The following is a 15,067-nucleotide window of genomic DNA, read 5'->3' on the forward strand; positions in this document are numbered from 1 at the left end:
GAGATTGGGGACGAGGGACAGAAGCGAGGGCATGTGCAGGGGAGTCGGGGGGTGAGGCTGACTGGGACTGAGAGGGGCTGAGGGGAGCGTGGCTCCCAGGTGCTCCTGAGCCCGTCTTTTCCCCTCCCTGCACCTCATTCGTCATCCCCTCTGTACCACAGTGGGCTTCCGCGTTGAACACCTGCTTGGTGGCACTTTCTCTGCCACACGTCCTGTCTATACTCCCTGCTTGAACCCTCACAACACCCCTGCGAGGTGGGTACTGTTATTATTTTCCAGGTGGGGAAACTGAGGCACAGAGAAGTTGAATGACCTGCCCAAGATCACGCAGCTGGGAACCCTCCACGGGACAGGACCCTGAATTAGGCCGGTCGTGGCCCAAGTCTGGGGGTGCCGTATATGCGCCCATTTGAAACAGAGGCAGTGTTAACCACCCCCCCCCCCCACCTTAAATCCCGGGGAGAGAAAGGCATTTTCTTCTCAATTCTGATTCTGGTTACAGAGAAAATCATTTTAAAGAAAAGTAACGAGAGACTTGGTTTGGGCAGTTTATGGATGTGGTAAGAGTCCTACGTGTGGGTTCGGAATCGAGTCTTAGGAAACCCAGAGGGACCGAGAACGCTATCCTGGCTCTGCCGACGTCCCTCCCGGCCAGGCAGAGCTCTCAACTGCCTGCCCAAACCACGTGGCCAGTCAGCGGCAGATCTGGGACCCCAGCGGCCACCGCACGGGCTGTAGGGATGATCAAAGGGCCACCAGAGCCCCAGAGACCATCCAGGCCTTCAGAGATCTTGGGAGCAAGCCGTAGAAAGCAGCTGGGGCTGTCTGATTCAGAGACTCCGCAGATGGGGGGCCAGGCCCAGAGGATCATGGGAGAGGGCCGAAGTGGTGCTCAAAAGACCGGCAGGAAGTGAGGGGACGGTCCTGCCGAGCAGGTGCCCCCCCCCCGTGTCCAGACACTCCCAGCCCAGGCAGCAAGCCATTGGCTTGAGCCCCAGCTGTCCTCCCCGCTCCCAGGCCTCATGCCCAAGACTGGGGGAGGAGGTCCTCCCCGTAAAGGAAGTGAGCCCCCCCCCCCCCCAGGCCACACATAGTAAGTAAGGGCCTCCAGACCCCTGACCCCGGAGCCAGGAGCCCCTCTCCTCCAGGCCTGACTTCTGCTCAGCCCTGAGCTTGCTTGGAGCTCCTTCCCCGCTCTGGGCCTCAGTACACCCCCCCCTGCCGAGTGGGGGTGATGGCGCCCAAGCAGATCAGTGGCTTTTAAATCACGCCAGGGAGCTAATTCAGAGATCCAGCAGCCAGTGGGTGTGTGGAGACAAATACGAGACTTTGAGGACCCAGGCTTTCCCTAGGACAATACCGTTTTGCGTCCTGGTGCGTTTTTTGCAGCCCGAAAGAGAGTGACACATGTGAACTCACAAAACAAGTTTATGCTGATAAAAGACTGGGTTTTATCTGTTTCGTGCACACGGGGCTGCTGGTGGCACGCCAGCCATCCTCCCCGGCCGGCTCCTGAGTCAGGCCTTCCTGCTCTCGCCCCGCTGCGAGCCAGCCACGCAGGCCCCTGTCTCCAGGCCTTGACACCACTCTCCCTCCTCCTGGAGCTCTCTCCCGTCCTCACAGGCCCCGGATCTTCTGACGCTGGGATCTCAGATGAAGTTCCCCTTCTCAGAGCCCTTCCGGTCTGCCCCATGTAATCTCGCGCCCTTCCCGTCACCCTGTATCCTGTAACCCCATCGAATTGGTATCGTGAGCGCCGATCCTTTCACGCATTCAGTGTCTGTCATCTGTTCCCTCTAGGCTGCGAGCTCCCCACTGCTCTCTGTCGCTCCGGGGCCTGGAGCTTGGCGTGCGGTCGGTCGGTCGGCGCCTGGGAAGTGTTGAGTGAAGCAAGTAAAAGACAGCTCGAGCGGAGCATGTCAGGCCCCCCGTGATGAGCTCCCCACGGTTCTTGCAGTCCCAGCAAAGGATACCTGCCCGGCCCCTGGGGAAGCACTGTCTAAAGGAGAGATTGCAAACTGGCGGCCCACCGCAGTGTTTTTTTTTTTTTTTTATTGTGGTAAACACACACACACACACACACACACACACACACAGACACGACAGAAAATTCACCATCCAATCATTTCTCAGGGTACAGTCGAATAGCGTGACGTGTATTCACATCGTTGGACAACAGATCTCCAGAACGTTTTCTTCTTGCAAAACTCCAGCTCTGTACCCATTAAACGGCACCTCCCCGGGCCCCCCTCCCCCCAGCCCCTGGCAACCACCGTTCTATGCATTTGAATACTTGACGTGCCTCATATCATGGGAATCATATGCTATTTGTCTTTTTGTGACAGAAAGCTCAGCGTGTCCCCAAGGCTCATCCGGGTGGTGGCACGAGACATGATTTCCTAACTTGTTAAGGCTGCATAATATCCCATTGAATATATATACATACACACCACGTTTTCTTCATCCGTTCATACTTTCGTGGACTCGAAGCCCGCTTCTCCGTCTCGGCTATTGGGAACATAATGCTGATATGAACACGAATGTGCAAATGTCTCTTTGAGATTCTGTTTCCGTTCTTCCGGGTAATTGCTGGATCATTTAAAAAAAAAAATTTTTTTTTTAAACCTGCATGCTATTTTCCATAACAGCTGCACAATTTTACATTCCTACCGGCAGGGCGGAAGGGTTCCAATTCCTCTGCATCCTTGTCAACGCTCGTTATTTGCTATTTTTTTTTAGAGCAGTCATCTTCGTGTCGATGAGGGGATATCTCACTGTGGTTTTAATTTGCATTTCCCTCCTTATTAGTGATGTTGAGCGTCTTTTCATGTGCATGTTGGCCATGTGTATATTGTCTTTGGAGAAATGTCTGTTCAAATTCTTCGCCCATTAAAAAAAAAATCTAGTTGTTTTTTTGTTGTTGAATTGTGGGAGCTCTTTATATATTCTGGATATTAACGCCTTTTCAGATGTATGATCTGCAAATATTTTCTCCCATTTTGTGTGTTGCCCTTTCACTGCATTGATTTTGTCCTTTGATGCACAGAAGGTTTCATTTATTTATTTGTTTATTTGTTATTTATTTACATTTTGAGAGACAGCACGAGTGATGGAGGGACAGAGACGGAGTGAGAGAGAATCCCAAGCAGGTTCTACACTGTCAGTGCAGAGCCTGATGCAGGGCTCGAGTTCAAGAACTGTGAGATCATGACCTGAGCTGAAACCAAGAGTCAGATGCTTAACTGACTGAGCCACCCAGGCTCCCCGATGCACAGAAGCTTTTTTTCTTTTTTTGATGTTTATTCCTTTTTGAGAGAGAGAGAGAGTGAGTGAAGGAGGGGCAGAGAGAGAGAGAGGGAGACACAGAATCTGAAACAGACTTCAGGCTCTGAGCTGTCAGCACAGAACCTGATGCGGGGCTCGAACCCATGAACTGTGAGATCGCGACCTGAGCCGAAGTCAGACACTCAACCTACTGAGCCACCCAGGTGCCCTGATGCACAGAAGCTTTTAAGTTTGATGTAGTCCCATGTATTTGTTTGTGCTTTTGTTGCTAAGCCTTTTGCATCACATCCAAGAAATCATTGCTAAATCCAATGTCATGAAGCTTTTCTCATGTTTGTTTCCCTCTGCCTAGGATTTTTATAGCTTTAGGTCTTTTTTTTAATGTTTATTTGTTTTAATTTTATTTATTTTTGAGAGAGACAGAGTGTGAGTGGGGGAGGGGCAGAGAGAGAGAGGGAGACAGAATCGGAAGCAGGCTCCACGCTCTGAGCGGTCAGCAGAGACGTGGGGCTCGAACTCACGAACCTCGAGATCACGACCAGAGCCGAAGTCGGACGCTTAACCGACTGAGCCACCCAGGCGCCCCTATATGTCTGTCTTTATGCCAGCACCACACTGTTTTGATTAATGTAGCCTTGCAATAAGTTTTGAAATCGGGAAGTGTGAATCTTTGAGCTTTGCTGTTCTTTTTCAAGATTATTTTGGCTATTCGGGGTCCCGTGAGAGTCTGTATGAATTTTATTTGTTAAAACATTATTTAACACATTTTTTAAAATGCTTACTCGCTTTTGAGAGAGAGAGAGACAGAGAGACAGAGCAGGGAGAGAGGGAGACCCAGAAACCGAAGCAGGCTCCAGGCTCTGAGCTGTCCGTACAGAGCCCGATGTGGGGCTCGAACTCACCAACCAGGAGATCATGACCTGAGCTGAAGTCGGATGCTTAAGTGACTGAGCCACCCGGTGCCCCTCCAGAAATGGACATTTTAGATCGTTTCCAATAATTTACAAAAAAAAAAAAGTTGCTCCTAACAGTCTGATACATAAGTCATTTAGCCTATGTGGGAGTATCTCTGTATAACGAATCCCTAGAAGCAGAGTCATTTGGTCAAAGTGAACAAGCATGTGTGATTCTGATAGATGTTGCCAAATTCCCCTTTGGGGGAGGGGGCCAGCCGACACCCCCACAAGCAATATCCGACAGGGCCTGTCTCCCCACATCCTTGCCAACTCAGAGCGCTATTGAACTCTTGAATTTCTGGCCCAACTGTCGGGTCAAAATGGCATCTGAGTGCAGTTCTAATTTGCGTTGCTTTTGTCATGAAGAAGAGACAAAAGTCATCTGTATTTTCTGTGATCCCTTTGTGTCCATTGTCATTTTGTCGAGTAGGTTTTTTTGTTTTTTTTTTTTCGTGTCTCTTCCCAGGAACACTTTATATATTAGGAAAATCAAGTCTCTGTGGGTGATTTGAGGGAACAAACGTATTTTCCCGGTTTGGCTCTGTTTATACCCAAGCAAGCAAGCAAACACAAAGACCTCGGAAGTATAACATACACAGCAAAGCACCAGATCAGAAGCGTGCAGCTTGAAGAATCATCACCGAGGGGACCCACCTCTGTTACTTCTCGATCGCTGCTTTATCTCGCTGGGGCTTTTGCCTGGAGAAGTTTTGTATTTTTACCTAGTGGTTTATGGCTTTCATCTAAATTTTCAGTGTGATTCAGTGTAAGGTGTGATCTCTGGCACAGCCGCTTATGTATTTATTTATGTATTTATTTATTTATTATTTATTTATTTTTTTTCCCAGATGGCAAAGCCTCGTCCCGCTGCCGTTTAGTGAATACTCTGTATTTTCTTTGCTAGTCTGAAACGGTGCCACAGCCTCAGACTTCCCCTGGTCTGTGTTCTGGATTTTTCTGCTCCCTTTGCTAACGTCTGTCTGTTCTTGGGCCACGTCAGTTGGTGATCTCTGATTTGGGGACTTAGCGGATGCCTCTGTGCTGTGTGTTTGACACATAAGCTGTAGCTGTTAACAGCTTGGACCCTCGAGCCCCTCCGTTTGAATTACAGACTCGAGCAGCAAGGGACTTCATCGCTCTGCCTCCGTTTCTTCGTCTATAAAGTGGGGGTAATAATAGTACCGACCTCCCAGGGTGGCTGGTAGGATTAAATAATTTAACGTATTATGTAAAGTGCCTAGAACAGTATCTGCTATATAATACACCCTAACCGTTACCCGGTTTGTTTGTATTATTTCAGGCCCCTTAAAAATTTTTTTTTAATTTTACTTTTTTTTTTTTTAATTACATTTCTTTATTTTTGAAAGGCAGAGCGTGATTTTTGAGAGGCAGAGCGTAATTTTTTTTTAATTACATTTCTTTATTTTTGAGGGGCGGAGAGAGAGGGAGACGCGGAATCCGAAGCAGGCTCCGGGCTCCGAGGCGTCAGCACAGAGCCCGACGCGGAGCCCGAACTCCCAGAGATCACGACCTGAGCCGAAGTCAGACACTCAACCGACTGAGCCACCCAGGCGCCCCATTTCACTTTTTTTTTTTTTTTTTTTTTTAAAGTAAGCTCTGCGCCAGACGTGGGCCTTGAACTCACGACCCTGAGATCAAGAGTCACAGCCCCCACCGACTCAGCCAGCCAGGTGCCCCGAAGGCCACTTTTAATCCTCCCTTCAGCTCTGTGATGTGGAAAGGATCGCTGACCCTATTTGTGGATGAAGGAGCCGTGAAATGACTCGCCTGGGGCTTTGGGGGGCAGCGGCACCGGTTTTGACAGGGGCCTTCCCATTCCTGCGCCGCCTCGAGCGGCTCCCATGCGTGTAAGGGGCCTCCTTTTCCTCCCTCTCCCCCAGCCCAGCGGTGGCTGTGGCTGATCCTCAGAGAGGAAATGTCACCTGAGGCCCCGGCTGCAGGGGGATGGGATGAGGCTTCACCAGGCAGCCTCTGCAGCAGGCCCCGTGTGAAAAGGCCTAGGGGACCCGGGGTGGGGGTGGGGGGACTGGGGCCTCAACAGCTCAGTCCCTTCCTCCAGGGCCTACTCAGCCGCTGCGGGGAAGCCGGGTCTCCAAGGAGGCAGGCGCCTGCTCTGGGCATCCCCAGGGCCCTTGAAAGAGACCTCCAGTCTGCCATGCACCGCCCCGGCTCTGTGACCGGACCTCTCTGGGCCTCGGCGCTCTCATCTGTGAGATGGGCCGGTCGCAGTACATCTCAAAGCAGAGGATGGGGGCGCGGTCGCATGGCGCCGAGGGCTGATTTGTGGCTGTTCACTCGAGGCGGTGTGTTCTGTTTTCTGCCACCCCCCCCCCCCCCCCCCCCCGCAACGCAGAGCCCAAACTGCCAGTTCAAAGGCTTGTGCCAGGTGCGAGGCAGAAGGGACTGGGGCGGGAAGGCCAAGTGCGACCAGAGAGGAGAGGGGATGGGGAGAGAGCGTTGGAGTTGATGGAGGTTTTCCTCTCTACCTCTCCTTGAGGCTCTCCCTGCCCCGGGGTGAGGCTGGGCGGAGGGAGGGCGGAGGGAAGGGGTCCCCAAGGAGTTTGGAGCCTCTTTGTTTGTTTTTTTTTTTTTTTTAAATTTTTTTTTTTTTCCAACGTTTATTTATTTTTTTTGGGACAGAGAGAGACAGAGCATGAACGGGGGAGGGGCAGAGAGAGAGGGAGACACAGAATCGGAAACAGGCTCCAGGCTCTGAGCCATCAGCCCAGAGCCTGACGCGGGGCTCGAACTCACGGACCGCGAGATCGTGACCTGGCTGAAGTCGGACGCTTAACCGACTGAGCCACCCAGGCGCCCCCCTTTTTTTTTTTTTTTTAATTTTTTTTTTTCCAACGTTTATTTATTTTTTTTGGGACAGAGAGAGACAGAGCATGAACAGGGGAGGGGCAGAGAGAGAGGGAGACACAGAATCGGAATTTTTTTTAAGTTTATTTATTTGTTTTGAGAGAGAGAGAGAGAGAGAGGGAAGGAGGTGGGGAGGGGCAGAGAGAGGGAGAGAGGGAGAGAATCCCAAGCGGGCGCCTCACTGTCAGCACAGAGCCTGACGTGAGGCTCGAACACACGAACTGTGAGCTCGTGACCTGAGCCGGAAGCAAGAGTTGGACACTTAACCGACTGAGCCACCCCTGTGCCCCGAGTTTGGTGGCTTTGAGGGAAAGGGGAGACCACAGCCCCTCCACGGCTGGATTTGCTAGGCACCCCCTAGTCGCACTGCCAGATTTGGCAAAATAAAAATTCCAGATCCAGGGGCGCCTGGGTGGCTCAAGTCGGTTAGGCGTCCGACTTCGGCTCAGGTCGTGATTGCGCGGTTCGTGAGTTCGAGCCCCGCGTGGGGCTCTGCGCTGACCGCTCGGAGCCTGGAGCCTGCTTCCGATTCTGTCTCCCCCTGGGGGGAAGGGGGTGGGGGTATTCTTTGCATAGTGAAGAGCCTTCCAGAAGTTTTTGCAGGCTCCGACGGGGACACAGAAGGTAGCTGGGAGGAATGGCTGGCTGGTGCTTGCCACCAGGGAGGCTCGCTCTTCTCGGGGGTGATGTGACCTTGGAGCTGAGGGCTGGTGCCCAACTGGGCGTCGAGCAGGAGGCCTGAGGAACCACAGCAAGAGTGAACGTGAGGAAGCCTTGAAGCTAAAGGGAAACCACAGCACTCGGGTGGCCCCGCCACCGGGGCAGGTGGAAGGGGATGGGGGATGGGACTGAAGCGTCAACCAGCCTCAGCTCGGTCCAAACCTCCCCCAACCCCCACCTGTCTTATCACTGTAGCGGGCTCCTACTCACCCCTCATCGGCCTTGTGGGCCTGGGGTCCTCAGGCCAGCCCAGAGGCAAGCAAAGGGGGAAAACATCATGTCATACAACTCCTGGGACTCAGAACCTTCAAAGCGACTGAAAAATCACCAGTTTGGACTGAATTTCCCCAAACGTATCTTGATTATGTTGTCAGAGGCAGTGGGGAGCCAGAGTCAGGAAAAAGATGTTCGATCGGCCGGAAAGTCAAGTTCTACTGTTTTCTTCTGCTTTTGGGTCCTGTGGACCGTCTGGCTTGCTCCGCGCACACAGATCACCTGCCCCAGGAGCTGGAACAGGGCCTTGGGTGACAACTGGAAAGCCCAGGGCAGGGCACGCAGGGGGAGGCACCCCAACAGGTGCTCCTTGTGACCCTGACCCTGAGATCCCCCAGGGTGGGAAGTGAGAGCTGGCCAAGTGTTAACAGAAAGGTTGATATTTGCAGGGGATGCAACTGTTTATTTTATTCTCAACAACCCTCATAATGGAGTATGGACTGTGGGCGGGCTCGAGTGCTTTCTAAACCCCAGTTCAGTTCATGCCCATAAGAGCCCTTGGAAGCAGGATGACTGTTATCTGCACGTGGCCAACAAGGGCACTGAGTTGCAGAGAGGTTAATTTAAATGGTTTGCCCAAGGTCACACATCCAGGAAGGGGCAGCTCCCAGGGCAGGCCAAGCCCAGCCTGACCATTCAGCAAGCGCCGGGCCCCAGCCCTCAGCACTGTTCATGGGCAGGAAGCTGGACCCTTGGCCAGCCATCCAGAACGTAGGATATGTGTTGAGACGTCCGGTAGGACAGGCCAGGTGCTGGGATCTGGGACGAGCACGGAAACAGGGCACCATTTCTGTTCTTGCAGAGCGCTGGGTCCAGATGGAGAGACAGACGCAGTTACAGCCCAGTGCACACAAATCAATGCTACGAAATGAGCCTCTTTAGTGAGCATTTACTGTGGCCACACCCTGCTGTACGCACGACTTATCTCCTTATCCTTGCAAAAACCCCTTGAGGTAGCACTGGCCTCATTTTGTCGATGAGTAAAGTGAGGCTCAGGGAGATTCAGTAACTTGCCTAAGGTCACAGAAAGCAAGTGGCAAATCTGGGGCTCGTTAGGGGAAGTGTGGGGTTCAGCGGGGGGGGGGGCACATCCCAGAGGGCTTCCCAGAGGAGGTGCCGCTGCCCTTGAGTTGTCCAGGAGAGGGGATTGGTCCAGTAGAGAGAAGGAGGAGCGGGTTCCAAGCAAAGGAAACCACCTACAAAGGCCTGGAAGCTGACCAGCCTGGCAACCTGGGGTTGCTGCGTGTGGCCTGGCCAAGAGGTCACCTGTGCTGAGTAGAACTGGTCCTTTCCCCAGATGGTGACCCCCGCTCGCCATTCTCAGGGGCTCTGGCTCAAGGTGCAGGACCGGGCCCAGGGCAGAGACTCAGCGTTGCCCAGCCCTTGGGACAGTGTCGGTGCTGGAATGCCCATCACGGAGGCGGTCCAGACTCCCTGCTCTGTCCTTTGCGGACTCTGTGGCCTTGGGCAAGTCACTTCCCCTCTCTGAGCCTGGGTTGCTTGAGCTATAAAATAGAGACAATAGTACCTCACGGGCTCTTATGAGGCTTCCATGTCTTAAAAGACACAAAGGGCTCAGAGCAGGGCCTGGCTGGAGTTAGCACTCTAGAAGTGCCAGCTGTCACTGGTTTTGAGACCATCCACCTGACAAATTCACTGCTTTCACTTGGGTTAAGGGAAGCCAGCGATGGTTATGGAGCCTAGTGGCCCCCAGTCACCCGGCCCCCAGCCCAGGACTCAGCCTTGCCGGTTCCACCACCAAACCCTCACCACCCCCCGGGGCCCGAGTCCCAGTGGGGGAGGCACAGGTGCCTCTGGCTGGGGACATGGAGATTCCTGGCAGTTGGGGGAGGGGTGGGAACCAAGAGACACGGTGACTAAGACGGGAACCCGAAATGCACTCACACAGAGAACAGAGCAGGTGGGTTCTTTCGGGCTCTGGTGAGTGACTCATGCGGGGGCAGGTACAGAAGGTGCTAGGGCCCAAGGGGTGTTGCTTATCCTTCCCAAGAAGCTGGTTGCACCGCGGGCTAGGGAGGGCTGGGGGCGCCACCCAGGCTCTAGGGCTGGGGAATGGCTAGGCCTTGTGACCGGGAGGCCTGGAGTCAAAAAGACCTGGGTTCAGATTCCAGCACGGTCATTTTGAAGCTGTGTGACCTCGGGCAGGGAACTTCCCCTCTCTGTGCCTCAGTTTCCTCTCCTGTAACATCAGGCCAATTCAATCCACCTCCTGGCACTAAAGCCTTCCTATCGTGCTTTGTTGGATCTTGGTGACTCCCCACCTCAAGGACCTGCACGGGCTCCCCCTTGCCCACCCAACAGAGCAGGGCCTTCTGCTGTTAGGAGCTGGGGGGCACATTTGCAGAATATCGGCAGACTCTGTGCAGCTTTTATCTTGTTCAAACCTCACACAAATCTGTCTCACAGCCACGAAAGCAGCCCCACACAGGTGCTCAAGTTGCCCAGGAACAGACCTGGGTCTCAAAACTTCATGTATCCTCTCCGTCGCATACATAGCCTCGCCCACTTAGTACAATGGTAGGCGGATGTGCCTGGGTGGCTCAGTCGGTTGAGAGAGTCCAGCTCTCGATTTCGGCTCAGGTCATGATCTCACGGTTTGTGAGTTCAAGCCCCAAGTCGGGCTCCACGCTGGCGGTGGGGAGCCTGCTTGGGATTCTCGCTCTCCCTCTCTCTCTCTGCCCCTCCTCTGCTCTCTCTGTCTCTCAAAATAAATAAATAAACATCTAAAGTAAATAAAGTGGCAGGCGTTTAAATGCAGGTATGTGGTTATTACAAAGAAGAAAAGAGGGAAGGGGAGAAAACCAAAAATCACACTGTAGAGTCTCATCTGTGCCAGGTGACTTTCCCAGACGGTCTGGCCGGCTCCAGAATCACCATTAAGGAAAGAAAGTGCAGTGGGTGACCCCCTGCCTTAGCCAAGCTGAATCTCGGTGACCCAGACAAGTAAGTTACAAACCTCCCTTAATTCGGTTCCCTCTGTGTCCTAACTTACGTTTATGTTACATCCTGTTTTGTCTTGTCTTGTTACATACCTTTTTTTGTATGCATAAAATTATTTGTAAAGGCACCAGGCCCTGATGATTTCAAAGACGAATTTAGCTAACCTTCTGATAGTTTAAACTGATAACAGCAAAGGTAATTCTGATGCTTCTTAAACGATTCTAGGTCACAGAAAAAGACAGAAACTCTTCCATTGATTGTACGGAGGCAGCGTGACCTTAACATAAAAACTTGAAAAGCAAATAAACCCACCAACACGTTTTAGCAAGAACAAGAAACACAAGCCAATAAAGCATGGACCCAACTCGCTCTGATTTTGACGCAAACATTCCAAACCAAATGCTAACAAATAGGGGCGCCTGGGTGGCTCAGTCTGGTCAATGTCCTACTTCCGCCCAGGTCGTGTCTCATGGTTCCTGAGTTCAAGCCCCGCATCGGGTTCACTGCTGTCAGCACAGAGCCCACTTCGGATCCTCTGTCCCCTTCTCTTTCTGCTCCCCCCCACTTGTGCTCTCTCTCTCAAAAATAGACATAAAAAAAAAAAAGAACAAATGCTAACAAATAAAACATGGCTGTATATCAAACGAATAACATACTTTGAGCAAACAGAGCTTACTTCAGGAATGCAGGACAGGTTCAATATCAAGTAATCGATCAACATACAATATCAAGTAACTGATCAACATAATTGTTTACACCACATTGAGAGAGGGTAACAGGGGCGCCTGGGTGGCTCAGTTGGTTGAGCGTCTGACTTCGGCTCAGGTCATGATCTCGCGGTCTGTGAGTTCAAGCCCCGCATCGGGCTGTGTGCTGACAGCTCAGAGCCTGGAGCCTGCTTCAGATTCTGTGCCTCCTTCTCTCTCTGCCCTCACCCCCCTCCACTCTCTGTCTCTCTCTCTCAAAAATAAACAAACATGAAAAAAAAAATTAAAAAAAAAAAGAGAGAGGGTAACAATGTGATCATATCACTTCAATAGTTTTTTCTTTGAAAAAAAAAACAAAAACTACCAACTAAAACAAATTACTGAAGTATGATAAAGGTTCTTTGCCAAAACTAACAGCAAACATCATTCTAGATACTAAAGCCATTTCCCTTAGAATCAAAACAAAACAGTGTTTTTGGAGGTTCTATCAAATACACCAGGATAAAAAACAAAACAAAAAAAAAAAACAAACAAAACAAAACAAAAAAAGAAATGCTACTGAAAAAGAAGAGATAAGGCAACTTGATATTATAAGAAATCGTTGGCTAAAAACAGAAAAAGGAAAAGATTTCATTCACGTGTATATTATTAGGGGGATACATCTAACAGGGAAGGTGTAGGACCTCCATGAAGAAAAAAGGTGTTGAAGCATAAAGAAGAAAGAGCTGACGTCGGAACGTGGGAGGAGCCCCCACGTGTGATTCCAGTCAAAATGCCAGTGGGAGGGGCGCCTGCCTGGCTCAATCGGTACAGCAGGTGGCGCTTGATCTCGGGGTCATGAGTTCGAGCCCCAGGTTGGGCATGGAGCTCCCTTAAAACAAACAAACAAACAAACAAAAAAAGCCAATGGGGCCTTTTAAGAATTAAGTACACACCTACCTAACCTGAAGATGCTCCGCCTCATCAGAAACCAGAGAAAGGCAAATGAAAGTACCGATGAGTTAGCACTTTCTACTGAGAGGCAGGGCAACAATGAATGGCTAGTGGGGTTTGGGGGGAGGCACTCCGTCATTTTTGCTGATGGAGAGGCAAACTCTTACCAGCTCTTTTAGCAAGAAATCTCGCAATATCCCATACAATTTGTTTGCAAGAACTTAAACAGTTTACTTCTTGTGCACCCTTTATTAGCTTTCTCTCACAAAATGTGCCCACAAGAAAGTGAATCAAGTAAGAGAAACATAATTCGAGACACGAATAGGAACTCCAACATAGAAAAGAGGGAAAGGGACTCCTCGAGGAAATGAATGAGGGAACAGACCCCGGGAAGAAACCGCAACAGGTCTGGAGAGCAGTTGGTTTGTACTGGAGCAAGGCAGGGAGGGGGCTGGGCTCTAGCAGTTTTCTAGAAGGTTAAATTTGGAAAGCACTTAAACAAACCGAATCCCTTGGGAGACGATTTGAACAACGAGTGGAGAGATTGGGGGTGCGTTACTAAGCACATAGATGATTCTAAGCAAATGGAAAACAGAAAATTCCTAACAGCAGGAAAACGAAAGGCCGTGCAGAAAGGAAAGGTAATCAGAACTTCTTACATGGCTAACGTAATAATAGGGAATAACAATGTTCGCTGAGATTCTTGGATGGACAGATTAATGTCTTCCATCGCATTTGGGAAGTTTTCAGCCATAATTCTCCACATTTTTCCCCCCGCCCCAGTAAGTTTTTTGAAAGAGGATCATGGAGCAGATTTGCAAGCAGAAACAAAGTGAATGTCTACCCAAGCGACGGTTGAACGGGGTGTCCTAATATCAGGCTGCAAAATGACATGGCAGAGGGCATGGGTACACCGAGGGTGCAGGGTTGCGGCTAAACATTGCCCCCCCGCCGCCATTATCCACAGGAGACTACCCGTTCTCAGCCAATTACTTCCGGTGGGGCTCTGCTTCCAGCTCTGGGGTGGTCATGTGACAAGGCCTCAGCCAGAGAACTGCGTTGTGGCCATGCGATTGGATCAGCCATCGGTGCAGGACCCAATCAGAACCAAGCAAGCTCAAGGTTGCCTGGGTGGCTCAGTCGGTTGAGCGTGGGACTCTCGGTTTCGGCTCCTGATCTCAGGGTGGGTGGGTTCGAGCCACACCACAGGCTCTGTGCTGGTAGTGTGGGGGCTGCTTGGGATTCTCTGTCTGTCTCTGTCTCTTCCCCTCCCCTGCTCTCTCTCTCTCTCAAAGAGAAACTTGAAAAATTTCAAAAGAAAGAAGAATGAAGCACAGAGAAAGCACCAACTGGGATGGGCAGGGCTCACACACGCTCTCCCGTTGGGCGGCGCTCTTGAGAGGCTGGAAACTGGGGGGGAGGGTGCTGGTGGCCATCCTGCACCACAAGGAGAGGAGAGGAGAAGTCTAGAAGAAGTCTACCCAAAAGAAGTAGATCAGTTGGGAGAGAGAAACCCATCGTGGTGTTGAAGTTGCTGCCTTTGCGTTACGCTGCACCTGAAGATTTTTTTTGTTTTCGTTTGGTTTTGTTTTTTGGAGAGAGAGAGGACACAAGTGAGCGAGGGGCGGGGTGGGGTGGGGCGGGGACAATCTCCCAGAGAGAGAGAGAGAGGGACAGAGAAGCAGCGCTCACGCGATGCAGGGCTCGAGCTCACCAATGGTGAGCTCATGACCTGAGCTGAGGTCAGACGCTTAACCGAGGGAGCCACCCAGGCGCCCTGAGGTTGGTTCTATTTCGGGACTTTTCTTTTGCAAATCAGCCAGTTTGAGTTGGGTTTTCTGTTGTTTGGGACCACATGGGTCCTGGAGAATACTCTGGTAATCTCAGCTTCAGAAGGGAGCATCCAGCCGCGGAAGGGCTCAGTGGCTTCTCTTGATCAAGGTCACTCGTTGGTCAGGAGTTGCTGTTAAGGCAGGGCCTCATAGACATCAGTGGCTTCAGGGGTCTTACGGATTAGGTTTCTCTGGATATTAGTCAGGACTCCTTTATAGGCAGGCTGCAGACACCAGCCTCAAATGGATTTATGAGCCTAGATTGGCTCATTAACTGCAAAACCCATTTATCTCTAATTTCAGTCTTGGATCCTAGTGTTCAAATAATGTCCTCAGATTCCCTGTCTCTTAATCTATTGGCCCTGCTCTGTATAGGTGTCCTGCTCGGACAGAATCTACCCAAGTGGAGGCAAAGATGGTTACCAGCAGCTCCAGCCTTTCCTCCCACAAACCTAGCAAATCTTATGGGAACAAGAACATTTTAGGGGCGCCTGGGTGGCTCGGTCGGTTGGGC

This window comes from Leopardus geoffroyi, chromosome E3 (assembly GCF_018350155.1).
Source record: "Leopardus geoffroyi isolate Oge1 chromosome E3, O.geoffroyi_Oge1_pat1.0, whole genome shotgun sequence".
Lineage (NCBI taxonomy): Eukaryota > Metazoa > Chordata > Mammalia > Carnivora > Felidae > Leopardus > Leopardus geoffroyi.